Genomic DNA, 13,152 nt, shown 5'->3' with positions numbered 1-13,152 from the left:
GTGAAGGGGAATGGCAATATGAAGTGAGAGCAATCGCAACATGAATCCAGCCAGCAGTGCCTCTAGCTCTCACACTCCACCCACTTAATCTTCTATCCAATTTCCTATACAACACATCAAACTTGCACAGAGAATGGGAGGGGCCATCCTTTCTCCAAGCATATATCAATAGAGTATTGTCCAATTGCTAATTAGCCATAAGTGCTTGGACCAGACCTCAATGCATCTGCTCAGCTTCAGCCTATTACAGATCTACCCTCATAGCAAATATTGGCATTTAATATATACTGTGATTGTAAGGAGAAGAAACAGGATATGAGTGACAAAGGCAATGTATGACACCAAGTGCTGGACTGATCATAGGCTTAGCCTCTCCAACTTGAATATTCACATTTAATAAAAGTGGCAGTCCAAAGGCAAAATGACTACCAGAAGAACTAAGGTCAGCAGATTAGCTTTTATGAGTGGAAAAATTGGTTGCTAACTTCAAGAGTAAGTTGAGTCAACACACAGATGGCAACAGTAGAGAAGAAAAAGAGCAGGCAGCTTTCAGAGATTTGGTGTATAGCACTGCATTTGTTCATCTGGGTTAGAAGCTATTGAATGAGGAATTAAGAACTTCACAAAATCAACCAGAGTTTATCCATTTCTAAAAAGGTAACATTTAATTTCATCAAAAATAAATTACAATGTGTAGAGAGATGCAGAAAAAATTCAGCTTTATGTGATAGTAAGAATACAAAGTGTCTTTATAATGCCTTGAAGTCTATTTATGGGTCAAGGACTATGGTGCATTCTCAACTACTTATTACCCACTTTGTTTAGTAATAAGGACATGATCCTAGAAAGATAGGCTGAACAATTCCATAGTGTTTTCAACAAAACATCACCCAGTGCATTCAAAACTATTTGCTATAATTAACTAATGTTGAAGTTATTGATCATTTACCTTCAGGATGAAATCAATCACTCCCTAACTGAAATTCCAATTGAAGAAGTTGTTTTGAATATTATGGTGTTCCTTTCATGTGGCAAAGAACCTGGTGCTGATTCTATTCCAGCTGAGATTTACAAGATGGCGGGTCCGTTGCTAATACAAAGCTTACTGAAAATTTCCAGGTTACATGGCAAGAGGAGATTATGGCCCAGGAGTGCAAGGATGCCTTCATTATTCATCTCTGTAAAGGAAAAGGGTATAAATTGTTCTATGACAATGACAGGGAGTATCTTTTTTAGTCATTGTTGGCAAGATTTTGGCCAGAGTCCTTCCTTTGTGGCTTCAAAAAGGGCTGAGAAACAGTCAACACAGCGTTTGCTGCTCATATTCCTCTGATCAGACACAGTTGGACAATGGACACATTGTAATTTGACTCTAACATAGTGAAGTCATTTTGGCCCTCTTTCAGAACAAGGGTCAACCAATCAACCAATCAATGTACTGTTTTCCAGTTTTTCCAATAATTTTTTAAAACTAAATAATGAATTCTTATTCCCAAATCTTAAGTTTTTACACTTGTCAAGTAAAAGGTTCAATATTTATTTGCCACTGTAAATTATGTCTACTCTGTTTCATTGATCTATTTTTTAGCCAACGTCATATAGGTTTGATAATTACTGTCTTATAATTTAAGATGAAGTATTGTTAAATCTCTTTCCTTTATTTTTTTTCCCCATCAATTCCTTTGATATTCTTGACTTTTTTGTTTATAAGCAACTTTGAAAGACTTGGTAATTCTGATCAACACAATGACCAGCCATAATTCTACAAGACTCATAATAAAACATGTTACCCACTTCCAGATGAAGAGATAATGGACTGAAGAGTACAAATTGAAACATTTTTTTTTTATTTTTTAATTTTTTGGGGGGCAGGGGCAAAACTAATGAGGAAATTAATTTTGTAGGACCATACATATTTGTAATGGTTTTTGTTTTTCTTACTTTCTCAATGGGTGGGATGGGGGAAAGGGAGGAAGAAGAATTTGGAGTTGATAGTAAAATAAAATTGAACATAAAAAAAAAATTTAGTTCTTAAGGCATAGCACAATACTCCAATATATCCCAAAGCTTCTTAAACTCTGGGTTGTTACCCCATATGAAGTTGTTGAATGTGGGGGTCACAAAAATTTGGCAATAATATCAAATCAAATCAAGTATCAAATATTCTAGCAAGATTTAGTTATTGGTGTAAAAATAAACAAGCACATCCATCTCATTAGTATGCAAATTTGTTTTCATATTTAATTGTAAGATTATATGGCCAAAAAATTTTAAAAATAAATTTGATTTATTATCAATAAATGATTATATATGTGTATATATATATATATATATATATGTTTTCACACATTATCAGGCTCATATAAAAATTTCTCAGGTGAAAAGGAGTAGCTTATTACAGGAAAAAGTTTAAGAAATCCTGGTGTATACAATACTTACACATAGTAAATACTTAATAAATCTTCCTTCTTCCCTCTCTCCCTCCTCTTCTTCTGCCTTCTTCCTTTTATGGCTCTCCCTCTTCCCCTCCTCCTCTTTCTATGTATCTTGCTCATCAGACTAAAAGTTCAGACAAGCCAGAACATGAGGTGGTCCAGTTGCTCCTTCTGGCTTGACCAGTGAACCATCAACAAAAGAAAACTATGCTTACCTGTATGCCCAATCAATATGCATAATCATTGTATAATCTGAGTATTTTTCTTCTCCAGTGGCTAGATAAATCTCCTCTGCTTAACTGCTAAAAGTTCCAGGCTTGTCCTTTTATCCCCGTCTAAAATTTGTGATTACCAGACTATCCTGGACAACAGGCCTATAACAGGAGGCATGATAACTGCCTTCAAGTATTTGAAAAGCTGTTCTATAGAAAAAAATTAGATTGTTTGACCAGATAGGGCAGAATTTGGATGAACAGATAAAAGTTGTAAAGAGGCAAATATAGGCTTGATGAAAGAAGGGAAAAAAACAAACAAACCTAACCCTAAATGGGCTGTCTTGAGAGGTCATGAGTTTTGACTAATTAAAGGTTTTGTTTGTATTTTATTGTATTGTACTGTATAAAGGTTAGGTTTGTATTTGTTTTAAGTACAGGTTCAACTGGATGATATTTGAGCTCCTTCCAACTCTGTGATTAGGTTGTAAGAACCCAAAAGAGAAGAAATTCAAGATTACCTATTTGTCTGTTACATCCTTTCCTTCTTTTTCCCCCCTCCCTCCTTTCCTACCTCTTTTCCATTTTCTGTGCCTATTTATCTTACATATCAGAACCATTAATGTGGGTATGCCTTAAACTAAGGTTCCATCTTTGTTTATCTTCTCATCTTGATGAAGTGATCTAGTTTTTGGGGCTCCCAGTATGGGAACCAAAAATATGATGAAGTTTAGGTTTGGGGTTCCCTTTAGTAGGGAACCAAATGATAAAATCTAGATTTAGGGAACCAAAATGAGATTAGGGTTTCTGGTGGTCAGGGAGTTAAATTATAAGGTCTAGTGGCAAGTTTGGGGTTCAGGGAACCAAATGGAGAGGTTTTTTAGTTTTTGGTGGTCAGGGAGTTAAATGATAAAGTCTAGTGGCAAGTTTGGGATTCAGGGAACCAAATGGAGAGGTCTGGCTCCCCTACACCTCTTGGGATTTGGCTCAAGGGTAGGGAATTTTGGGGAACTCCCTTTGGCAGCACAGAGATTCTCTGTAAAGGAATTTACAGACCCGAAAAATCTAGATTGATAAAAGAGGTTTATTATAGGGATTGGGAAGTAAGGTTAGAAATCCTGATAGAGGCATAAAGTCTCATTAGGGAAATAGGTGCGGATAGAGGATAACACTGGAAAAGAATACAGTGAGCAGAGGCTTCCTTGGCATAGCATGGCATGTTTGCAACCTCTGCAAAGAGGGGATTTTGGATTGGCTCTTTTATAATAGGAGCTTTGGCTACATGCTGAAGGCAGCTAGTGAGTGGAGTCCCAAGTTGGCTCATCTACTAGCTGGTTTTCAGCTTCAGCTGGAATTTGAATAGAGTTTCTTTAATTGAATAGGGTTGGAATTTGAACCAACCCCAGCTAGATAACAGAATGGAACTGTTTGTCTTGTTTCCCTCCCGCAGGGTCCAATTATAATGGTATAAATTTTTTAAAATTTGATTTTTTAATTATACATCAAAACATTTTTATCATTCATTTTTCAAAATTTTGAGCTCTAAATTCTTTCTTTTCTTTCCTTCTTGGGAAGGCAATTTGTTATAAATTATACATATGAAAAATAATTTCCCTATTACCCATTTGCAAAAGAATCCTCCCTCCCCTTTCCTTGTACACTCACAAGAAAAATAAGGTTTAAAAAAAAAAAAGTATGCTTCAGTCTGCATTCAGACTCCATCAGTTCCTTCTCTGGAAGTAGATAACATTTTTACTTTATAGTTTGGTAGCATAAGTTTTTTTTTCCCCCCTTATCATCTTACATGATCTGATCGGTATGAGGGAGGTGGTATTTCAAAGTTGTTTTAATTTTCATTCTCTAATCATATATATGCCTATAGACACTTTATATATTCATTTCTTTTTACTTTTAAGAAGCAATACTGCTTTACATTGTTTTATATGAGCTTATATTACGAAGTGCTGCATTGGGCAGAACAAATATTTCTTGACTTCTATTGGCTTCTTCTTCATGGTGATTGCTTTACATTGGTTGAACTTCTGTAGGAATTGTTGATAAACAAAGTGCCATTTTCCCTTTCCTAACTTTTAGATCCTGTCAGCTAAGGGCCAGTTAGCAAATTTGAGACTTCATCAAGCTGATTATAGAATGATACATTTCACAGCAATTTGAAAAACCAACTACTTGTTTGAATTAGCATTAAGTTGTTATAAATATATAATGGTTGCAGGATCGAGTATTTTATAACATAAAATATATCAAAGAAATACATGTCTATAAAAGGTGGGCTAGTTATGTAGGGATAACTAATGGGCAATCTGTGAATCCCATTGACAATTATGATAAATGTAAAAAAAGATTTCTTGGAAAATTGGTTAAGCAACTTGTGGAGAATTTACAGTTGAGTATAGACAGGACCCACACAGGACAAAGTGTTTAGTCATATTCTAATTTATTCTTTGCTCTAGTCAATTTTATAATTGCACACTCTGATTATATGACTCCTGCATCAGTAATCAGTAGTTTGTTTTTTTTTTTAATCAATCAGGATACAGCTATATATCTTTTAAAATGTTTAGAACTAGACACATCCACTACTTCTGACTGTGGGAATTGTGACCATCTCTAAGATCCTTTTTAGATCTTGATCTTTGATTTTATCCTATAAAATCCTATGATTTTACTAAAAAATATTCTTGATATATAGGGGTGAAGCTTCTCAAATTACAAGCCTGGCACAATGTAAAGAAATCCCACGTTGTGGCAGGCTTCAAATTCAGGATCTGATAGATGTTATCTTGGTCTAGGTCATTTAAGTTCTTTGGGCTTCAATTTCTCCATGAGTAAAATGAGAGGCGTTGGACTAGATAATCTTTAAAGCTCTAAAGATAAGATCATTGAAACTTTCATTTCTTACATTCAATTATTTTTTTCCCCAATATATTTTCCTAATTCCTAACTTTGTAGGAACCTATAGATTGATTTTATTTCTGTTGATAGGCTTCTCTTCGATTCAGATGCTGTGTTCAGGATGTTATAATGTCGAACATATTTTATCATCATTATTTTAAAATATACCCAAATATTAAGATAAGAGTACAAATTTTATCTTAGCTTTGTCACAAGAGGGCAGCATAGGCACACTTGAAAAGCATCATTCCATCTATGACTCCAGTTTTAAGCCTAGAAATTTATTTGCTAATGGTCAAAATAAAGTTTTTAAAATTTGCAGAAATAGCTTAGGAGTACAGTGCCCCAGGCCTGAAGCCAGGAAAACCTGAACTGAAATCTGTCTTCTGATATTTACTAGCTGTGTGATTCTGGGCAAGTCACTTAACCTCTGTCCGACTCAATTTTAGTAATTGGTAAAAATGGGGATGACCAAGCAGCACACTTCATGGGCTATTGTGAGGATCAAATGAAATAATATTTGTAAAGTGCTTGCACAGTAAGAACTGGAAATTGAGGGAATGACCATCAATTGGGGAATGGCTAATTAAGTTGTGATATATTTGTGACAGAACACTATTAAAAATGATGAGCAGATTAACTTTAAGAAAACGTGAAAAGACTTGCAAGTAATAATGAAAAGTAAAATGAGCCAAACCAAGAGAATGTTGTATCAGCAATATTGTTTGAAGAGTAGATGTGAATGAGTAAGTTATTCTAATATATATGAATATTCAAATCAACTACAAAGGATCTGTGAAGGAAGATATTCTTCACTTTCAGAAAAAGAACTGATATGTGGAATTGTGAAACATCTTGAAACTTAAATGCAACAAAAAAGATTTTTTAAATGTTTATTTCTTTGTTCATTCCCTTTCCCCGAATCCTACAGTTTCTCATTGATTCAATTCTGATTAAAAGTGTAAAGACAGTGAATCTGCTGGCACATCCAGGCAAATAAAAACAAAAAATATACATATTGTTCATGAAGCTATTAGAAGCTCAAAGCGGTCACAGGATGAATCACAGGAAAAACATTCAAAATTTTAGGTTCTTAGATTTCAAATCCAGTGCATCATACTATGTGCTGCCTAAGCAAATATGCTATATTAATGATAATTGCAAAACACGATAGACACTATATTTTTTTCAGAAAGATAATTAAGATGTTAGAATATATGCCTAATAATTCCATGAAACACTAGTATTTTCTAACTTAAATGTCCAGACAGTAAATAAAAATCAAAGATATTTTCATATGAGATAAGTTTTTATACGGTATGAAGTACATTTTTGAAAAACATGTGGTTACTTAAATTTGCTAAGTTAATAGAAATTAAAATAAACTTACTACATTTGCCTTACCATACCGAATCAAAATTCTAGAAAGGTATATCAGGTACAACAATATTTAATACTTTTTAGAACCTGTAATAAAGAGGGATGTAGAATAGCAAAGAAATGCATAAGATAAGTTGAATTAAATGCAATGACCTAAAAACCTAAAGTTTTGTTTCAAGTTGTCTTTGAATAAAGTATGATCATTTAAAATTGCTGTTATTTATATTATGGAGGGTTATCCTAAAAATATATAATATATTATGATATTAATATATTATAATTATATTTTATTTTGTTCATAATTAAATAATTATAATATAATAAAAAATAAAAATATCCACTTTTATCCACAAAGCAGCTAAACAATTTCCCTAAAAATCCTAATTCAGCAATAAAATTTAGTCAACTTATTTTATGTCCACTTACACAGCATATCCTTATTTTTAGATTTACTCTATGATACAAATAAGCAACATATTAACTAAAGGGTTTTAATTTTAAAAATTTTCTGTGAAACAAACATTATTTTATTTACAGAGTTAGATATGTTTCCCTTTAAGTTGGAACTTATCTTATCCATTTTATAACCTATTTCCTTTCATGGGGGAAGTCACTTATGTTCAAGATCATAAATTGATAATTTTTTTTTCTCTATCACACTCAGCTATTACCTCATATGTATTTATATTATCTATCCTAGATCTTTCCATATGCAGTTATAAAATTCCACAAATGTTTGTGGGAGGAATAACAGCAATAAAAGAATCAAAACAAAGATTTTTACAAAAAAATTTTCAAGTTTTTGAACTAGAATGGCAAGTTATGTCGCCATGAATATTACACAGTACAATTTATCCTTTTACCAAAACTCTAATCAAAACAATTTTGAGGAATGTTTAATTACAAAGAAACTATCTTCCTTAACCGCAAAAAAGATTTTTTTAAAAGACTCTTTCTCTTTTAGGGACAACAAATATGACTAGTGAACAATCTTTGCAACAAATTTCTTTTTTTTGCTGAGGCAAAGGGGGTTAAGTGACTTGCCCAGGGTCACACAGCTGGAAGTGTTAAGTATCTGAGGATTTGAACTCAGGAACTCCTGACTTCAGAGCTGGTGCTGTATCCACTGCCCCAACAAATTTCTGTGATAAAGTTGTGATACTCAAGATTTACTGAAAACGGAGAAAAATATATAACAAGATCTATTTCCCGATAGGAAAAATGGAGGATAAAAATAGGCAGCTTTCAAAAGATTCAAATAAAGATGTTCTATATCACAACGCAAAAAGAAATGAAAATTAAAACAAAATTGAGATTCCATCCATCAGATTATCAAAGATATTAAAAAAGGAAAATGACGATTGCTTAAGAGTCGTGTGGGGAGAGGAGGAAGGAAGGAACACACTAGAAGCTAGTGCTGGACTTGGCATCAGGAAGATCAGGGTTGGAATCTAACTTCAGACACTTACTACCTGTGTGACTTAAGCCAATCACTTAAGCACTTTCTTCTTAGTCTTAGTTTCTTCATCTGTAAAAATGGGGATTTTAATTAAATATGGAATCTGAATTATTTTGTGGAAATTAAAGTGGACTTAAGAATGAGACAATGAGGAAAAGGGAGGGGAATTTATGATAAAGAGGGGTGTAGAATAGCAAAGAAATGCATAAGATAAGTTGAATTAAATGCAATGACCAAAAACCTCAATGTTTGTTCAGTTATCTTTGAATAAAGTATGATCATTTAAAATAAATTCCCTAAAAAGCCTAACCCAGCAATAAAGTTTAGTCAACTTATTTTATATCTAGGGCACAGAGCACTTGACAAGAAATAAATGAGATAACATGCAAAGGATCTGTAAACCTTAAAGATTATATAAATGCTATTACTATTCTATTTTGCAAACCAGTTTAGAACCATATTTCCAAAGTCATTTAACTGTCCATTGATACTAGGTATGCACCCTAAATGTTTTCATATGTACAAATATAATAATGCATATGACTGTGAATTACAGAAATAGTTAATCTATATTAGAGGAATAAGTAAAATTTACCATGTGGCAATGTAATCACAGATTGAGGTTTTTAATATACTTTTCATTAAGCTCTAAATAATTGATAATTCTTAAATATATAACTATTTTTAGCTTCACCATTAAAAACTTCAAAGTTTAGTTTGTTTATATATATTAACGATGCAAATAAATTTTCTTTTGATTCCATTTAGGACCAAAATCACTATTTAAAATACTTCCAATTGCAAGAGGAAGGTCAATTTTTCTATTTGAATTTTGAAAATTAGTATTAGTATTTGTCATTTTCTATTTTAAAATTGGACACTTCTAGAATGCTGTTTCAAGCCATGTTTGTGTGTGTGTGTGTGGGGGGTGGATTTCCCACTTGAGCATCCTCAAAATTTAAAAGCATTGTGCGTGTCTGGCTCATAGCAGGCCAAGAGCAAATGCTAACTCATTAATCAAAACAGAAGATATTAAAAAAATAATTATCTGGGCAAAACGAAGACTTTTTATGCAAATTATTAGTTCCAGAGAAAAAAGAATTTCTTCAAACAGCACTATCTGCTTTGAAAGTGTTTGTGACAAAAAGATCTCCCAAACTGATTACTACAGAAATCACTCACAGAAAACAGATTTATTAGAATCTGGAGAAGCAGAACCCAACCTGGTCTGTGAGCCGAATTCACAGCAGGAGAGGGCCAAGCAGTATGTGCTACTCGCTGCTTTTCTGAGTTTCAGATCAAGTTACAGGACCATAATTCAATCACATTTCATTAGGGTGTACACTTAAGAAATTAAATATTTAATAACAAAAGTTATTTTGCCCATCAAATTAAGAACAGTGATGAACTAAATATATGCAACAACTTAACACAAATTCCATTTTGGAAACAGCACTAGGTACGTAACAAGTAGCACCTAGATTAAATGGGAACATCCTCGAGGGGATGCTCCCAGGGACGGAATCTTCTCGTCTTCCCGCACTTCCCTAGAAAAGGCGGGGGAATTAGTGCAGGCTATATTTCCCACCTTCCGGCCGACCCGGTACCGGAAGAGCAATCTTGCTCGCCATTTATTCTCTTCCATCAGAACCCTTCCTCACGACTTTTCTAACCTTGGACTCCCAGGAAAATTTTACCTGGGAGTGAGCGGGACAAGGGGCACGTTATTAATAGAGGCCAAATCCGCTCCCATGCCTTCATGTGCGGTCCCATCGCGGTCCTTGTTACATTTCAGCAACACTGCCTCAACCCAGGGAGCTGTATCACTCACAAGCCCTTCCAGAACACAAAGGTGCAAGATCACAGCTCGGGAGACTTGAGAGACCCGGGAGCCCACAACGTCAGAACAGGTTAATTAGCCCCACAGTTTACCACACTCCGAGGTGCAAAGGCATCCTATGACTACAGAAAACCGCGTCAGGTGCGCCGCCTCTAATTGGCTGGACTGTACAGCAACCATTTTCCAATTGGCTAGAAGATTAAACGCTCCTCTAGGGACACTTACCACACCCATCAAGCAAAATTTGAGAGGGCTCCGCTAGCCTCGGTAATTAGCTTTCTGGAGTTTGACTGTAGCGGAGCGTGGAGCTTAAATCTGAGTAGCCAAAGGAGGAGGAACCAGAAAATGGCATTCAAGGGGTCAGTTGCAGAAAACTGGATTGGAGGTTTGAAGGAGGTGATAGCTGTTCAAGTATGTGAAGAGGGATTAGACCTGCACTGTTTCTGCCGGGAGACAGACCCAGGTGCAGTGGGGTGGCAATTTGGGGTAGCGACTTGGGAATCAGGGAAACCTTATCTTCCATGAGTTCACTTTCGGCTTCAGACCCTGTTTGAGAGACCCTGAGCCAATCACTTAAATCTGCTCCAGTTCATCCCTAAAATGAGCTGGAAATAACCCATTGTAGTATCTTTGCCTAGAAAAGTCCAAATGGGATAAAACAAAGAGTCGGACGTGACAATCAACCAAACACAAATTTAGGATAGGTAAATTTGGGGAAACTTCCCAACAAATTAGTTTCTTCAACTAGAAAAACGTAACCCTGAGCTTAGTTCTCTAAGAATTTGTAATAGATGGTGCCTAAGAAGCCAGAGGAATAAAGGTGTTTTGCTTCAGGCTAGAAAGCAGAAAAAAATTAAGACAGGTCTTAAAGTTAGGTCGCTAGTGCTATAACAGGCACAGCAAAGTCCTAGTTGAAAAAAAATTTGGCTGAGCTAGAACATTCTTTTGGGGCTTTTAGTTTGTAAACCCAGCTAATTACCACTTGGGGTACAATGCATACAGTTTCTTCCAAGGAAAGGATTAACAGATATATTAACCCACATTTAGTAATTACTGTAATTGTTTTTAAAGACCAAACCAATCAGCACCATATTTCCCCCCCCCCCCCCACTCCCCAAGGCTTATGCATTTTTAGCAGAATTCACATATTACAAAACTCCTCCCAGTATTTATGAATCAAAAGCGCCGGTCTTTAAGGCGGAGGATAGGAAGGAGGTAAACACATATTTCAAAATTAGAACTTGATGTAGTCACAAAACTGTTCTCTCAAATCGCTTAAATTGTTCACTTAAACTTGCGATACTGGCTGCATTAAGTGATTGGTAGCATCCGAGTTGAAAAGATAATCTAATACAATCCATTTATGGATAAAGAAATTGGGGCCAAGGGAGGTTAGATTTGCCCAGGGTCAATTGATAAAACTAGGAATTTAAACTATCTTAACTCCCAAATATATTAACATGGGACCGTGGCCTTCAGAGTAGAATTTTTTAAAAACTTGTTTTTGCAGAAATGTAACCTTGCCCAAGGAAAAGGGAATCTGTTAGCTTAAGCTGACTAAAGATAAAACTGCAACAATTTATTTGTACTAGGCAAAAGAATTAACATACCTTTAAGGAAGGATATATAGAATATACACCTACTTCTCCAAGAACATTTTACCTTAGGAATTTAAATTTGGAGCTAGAAAAACCTTTACAGATTATCTAAATCCTTACTTTGCTAATGATATAACTGATACCAGGAACTAGGAAGTGATCTGAAACTTAAAATAGTTACCCTTTCCAAAAAGGTTTGACAGTCACCTAAAATTTCTCTTGACTTAGTCATTACTTTTCAGTGCTTTAACTATTCTAGGATCATAAATGATATGTTCCTGTTCACTTTCACAATACAAAATGTTAATTTTAAAATAGAACCTTATCATATAGGTCTTTTTATTTTCTTAAATTCTATGTTAAGGGTTGAGACTTTGGGAGGCAAAAAATTTTTGAAAGGGCATAAAGTTTTTTATTTTTTTTTTAAGTTAAAGGAATTTCCAAAAGCAAAGAAAAATGGGAGTTTCAATTGTAAATAAGCCAAAAAATTTAAACAAGCATAATCACAAACTATCAATGGTTCATATGTTTATGTAAAGTAAAATCTCAATTGTGATATATAAAGTCCAAATACAGAATTTGCAGCCACATTTGTGGAAACAAGTTTCAGAATAACCAGTTATTAGCTGCTTAGCTTTTAAAATTTTAAATCACTGCATCTGCTAATGTTGTTGGCATACTCATAACATCTTAAACTGAAAGTACTTAAAAACAATACTATTTGGTTCTTTTAAATATAAATTTATATTTCAATCACTGCATCTGCTAATGTTGTTGGCATACTCATAACATCTTAAACTGAGAGTACTTAAAAACAATACTATTTGGTTCTTTCAAATATAAATTTATATCCAAGTTCAAGACCATTTGTAGGCAATCCCCACCTTTTCCCATAAATCCTAACTTTTATAGGCAAAATCAGGTTAAAAAGATTGAAAACAGCATAAAAACGAGAGTATTCCTTTAGAATAGGTATGGATAGCTAAGAGTCCTCCTGGTCACTTGGCCTAGGTAAAACAGTCCCATTTTCCTCAACAAATGAACAGATCAGCTACCACCTTAAGTAGAAGTATACTGCTTCTAAATCCAAAAATGAGCTGCCTTTATGAATGAAAATAATAGAGATAAAATTTAACCATCTACAAGTGTCAAATTTGGATCTGAATATGTTCAGCAACAAACAGAATATAAAACACTGGTTAAACTTCAGCAAACTGTCCACAACCAAGTCAGCTTGCACAATGAAGCTGATTACTTTCTTGGTTCTTGGTTCTTTAAAGAAGAAAATTAAAAACCTAAATTAAAATCAAAAGTA

The sequence above is a fragment of the Antechinus flavipes genome, chromosome 2, assembly GCF_016432865.1.
Source record: "Antechinus flavipes isolate AdamAnt ecotype Samford, QLD, Australia chromosome 2, AdamAnt_v2, whole genome shotgun sequence".
In the NCBI taxonomy this organism is placed as follows: Eukaryota; Metazoa; Chordata; class Mammalia; order Dasyuromorphia; family Dasyuridae; genus Antechinus; species Antechinus flavipes.
The sequence above is the reverse complement of the archived record's forward strand: the minus strand, read 5'-3'. Positions refer to the sequence as shown.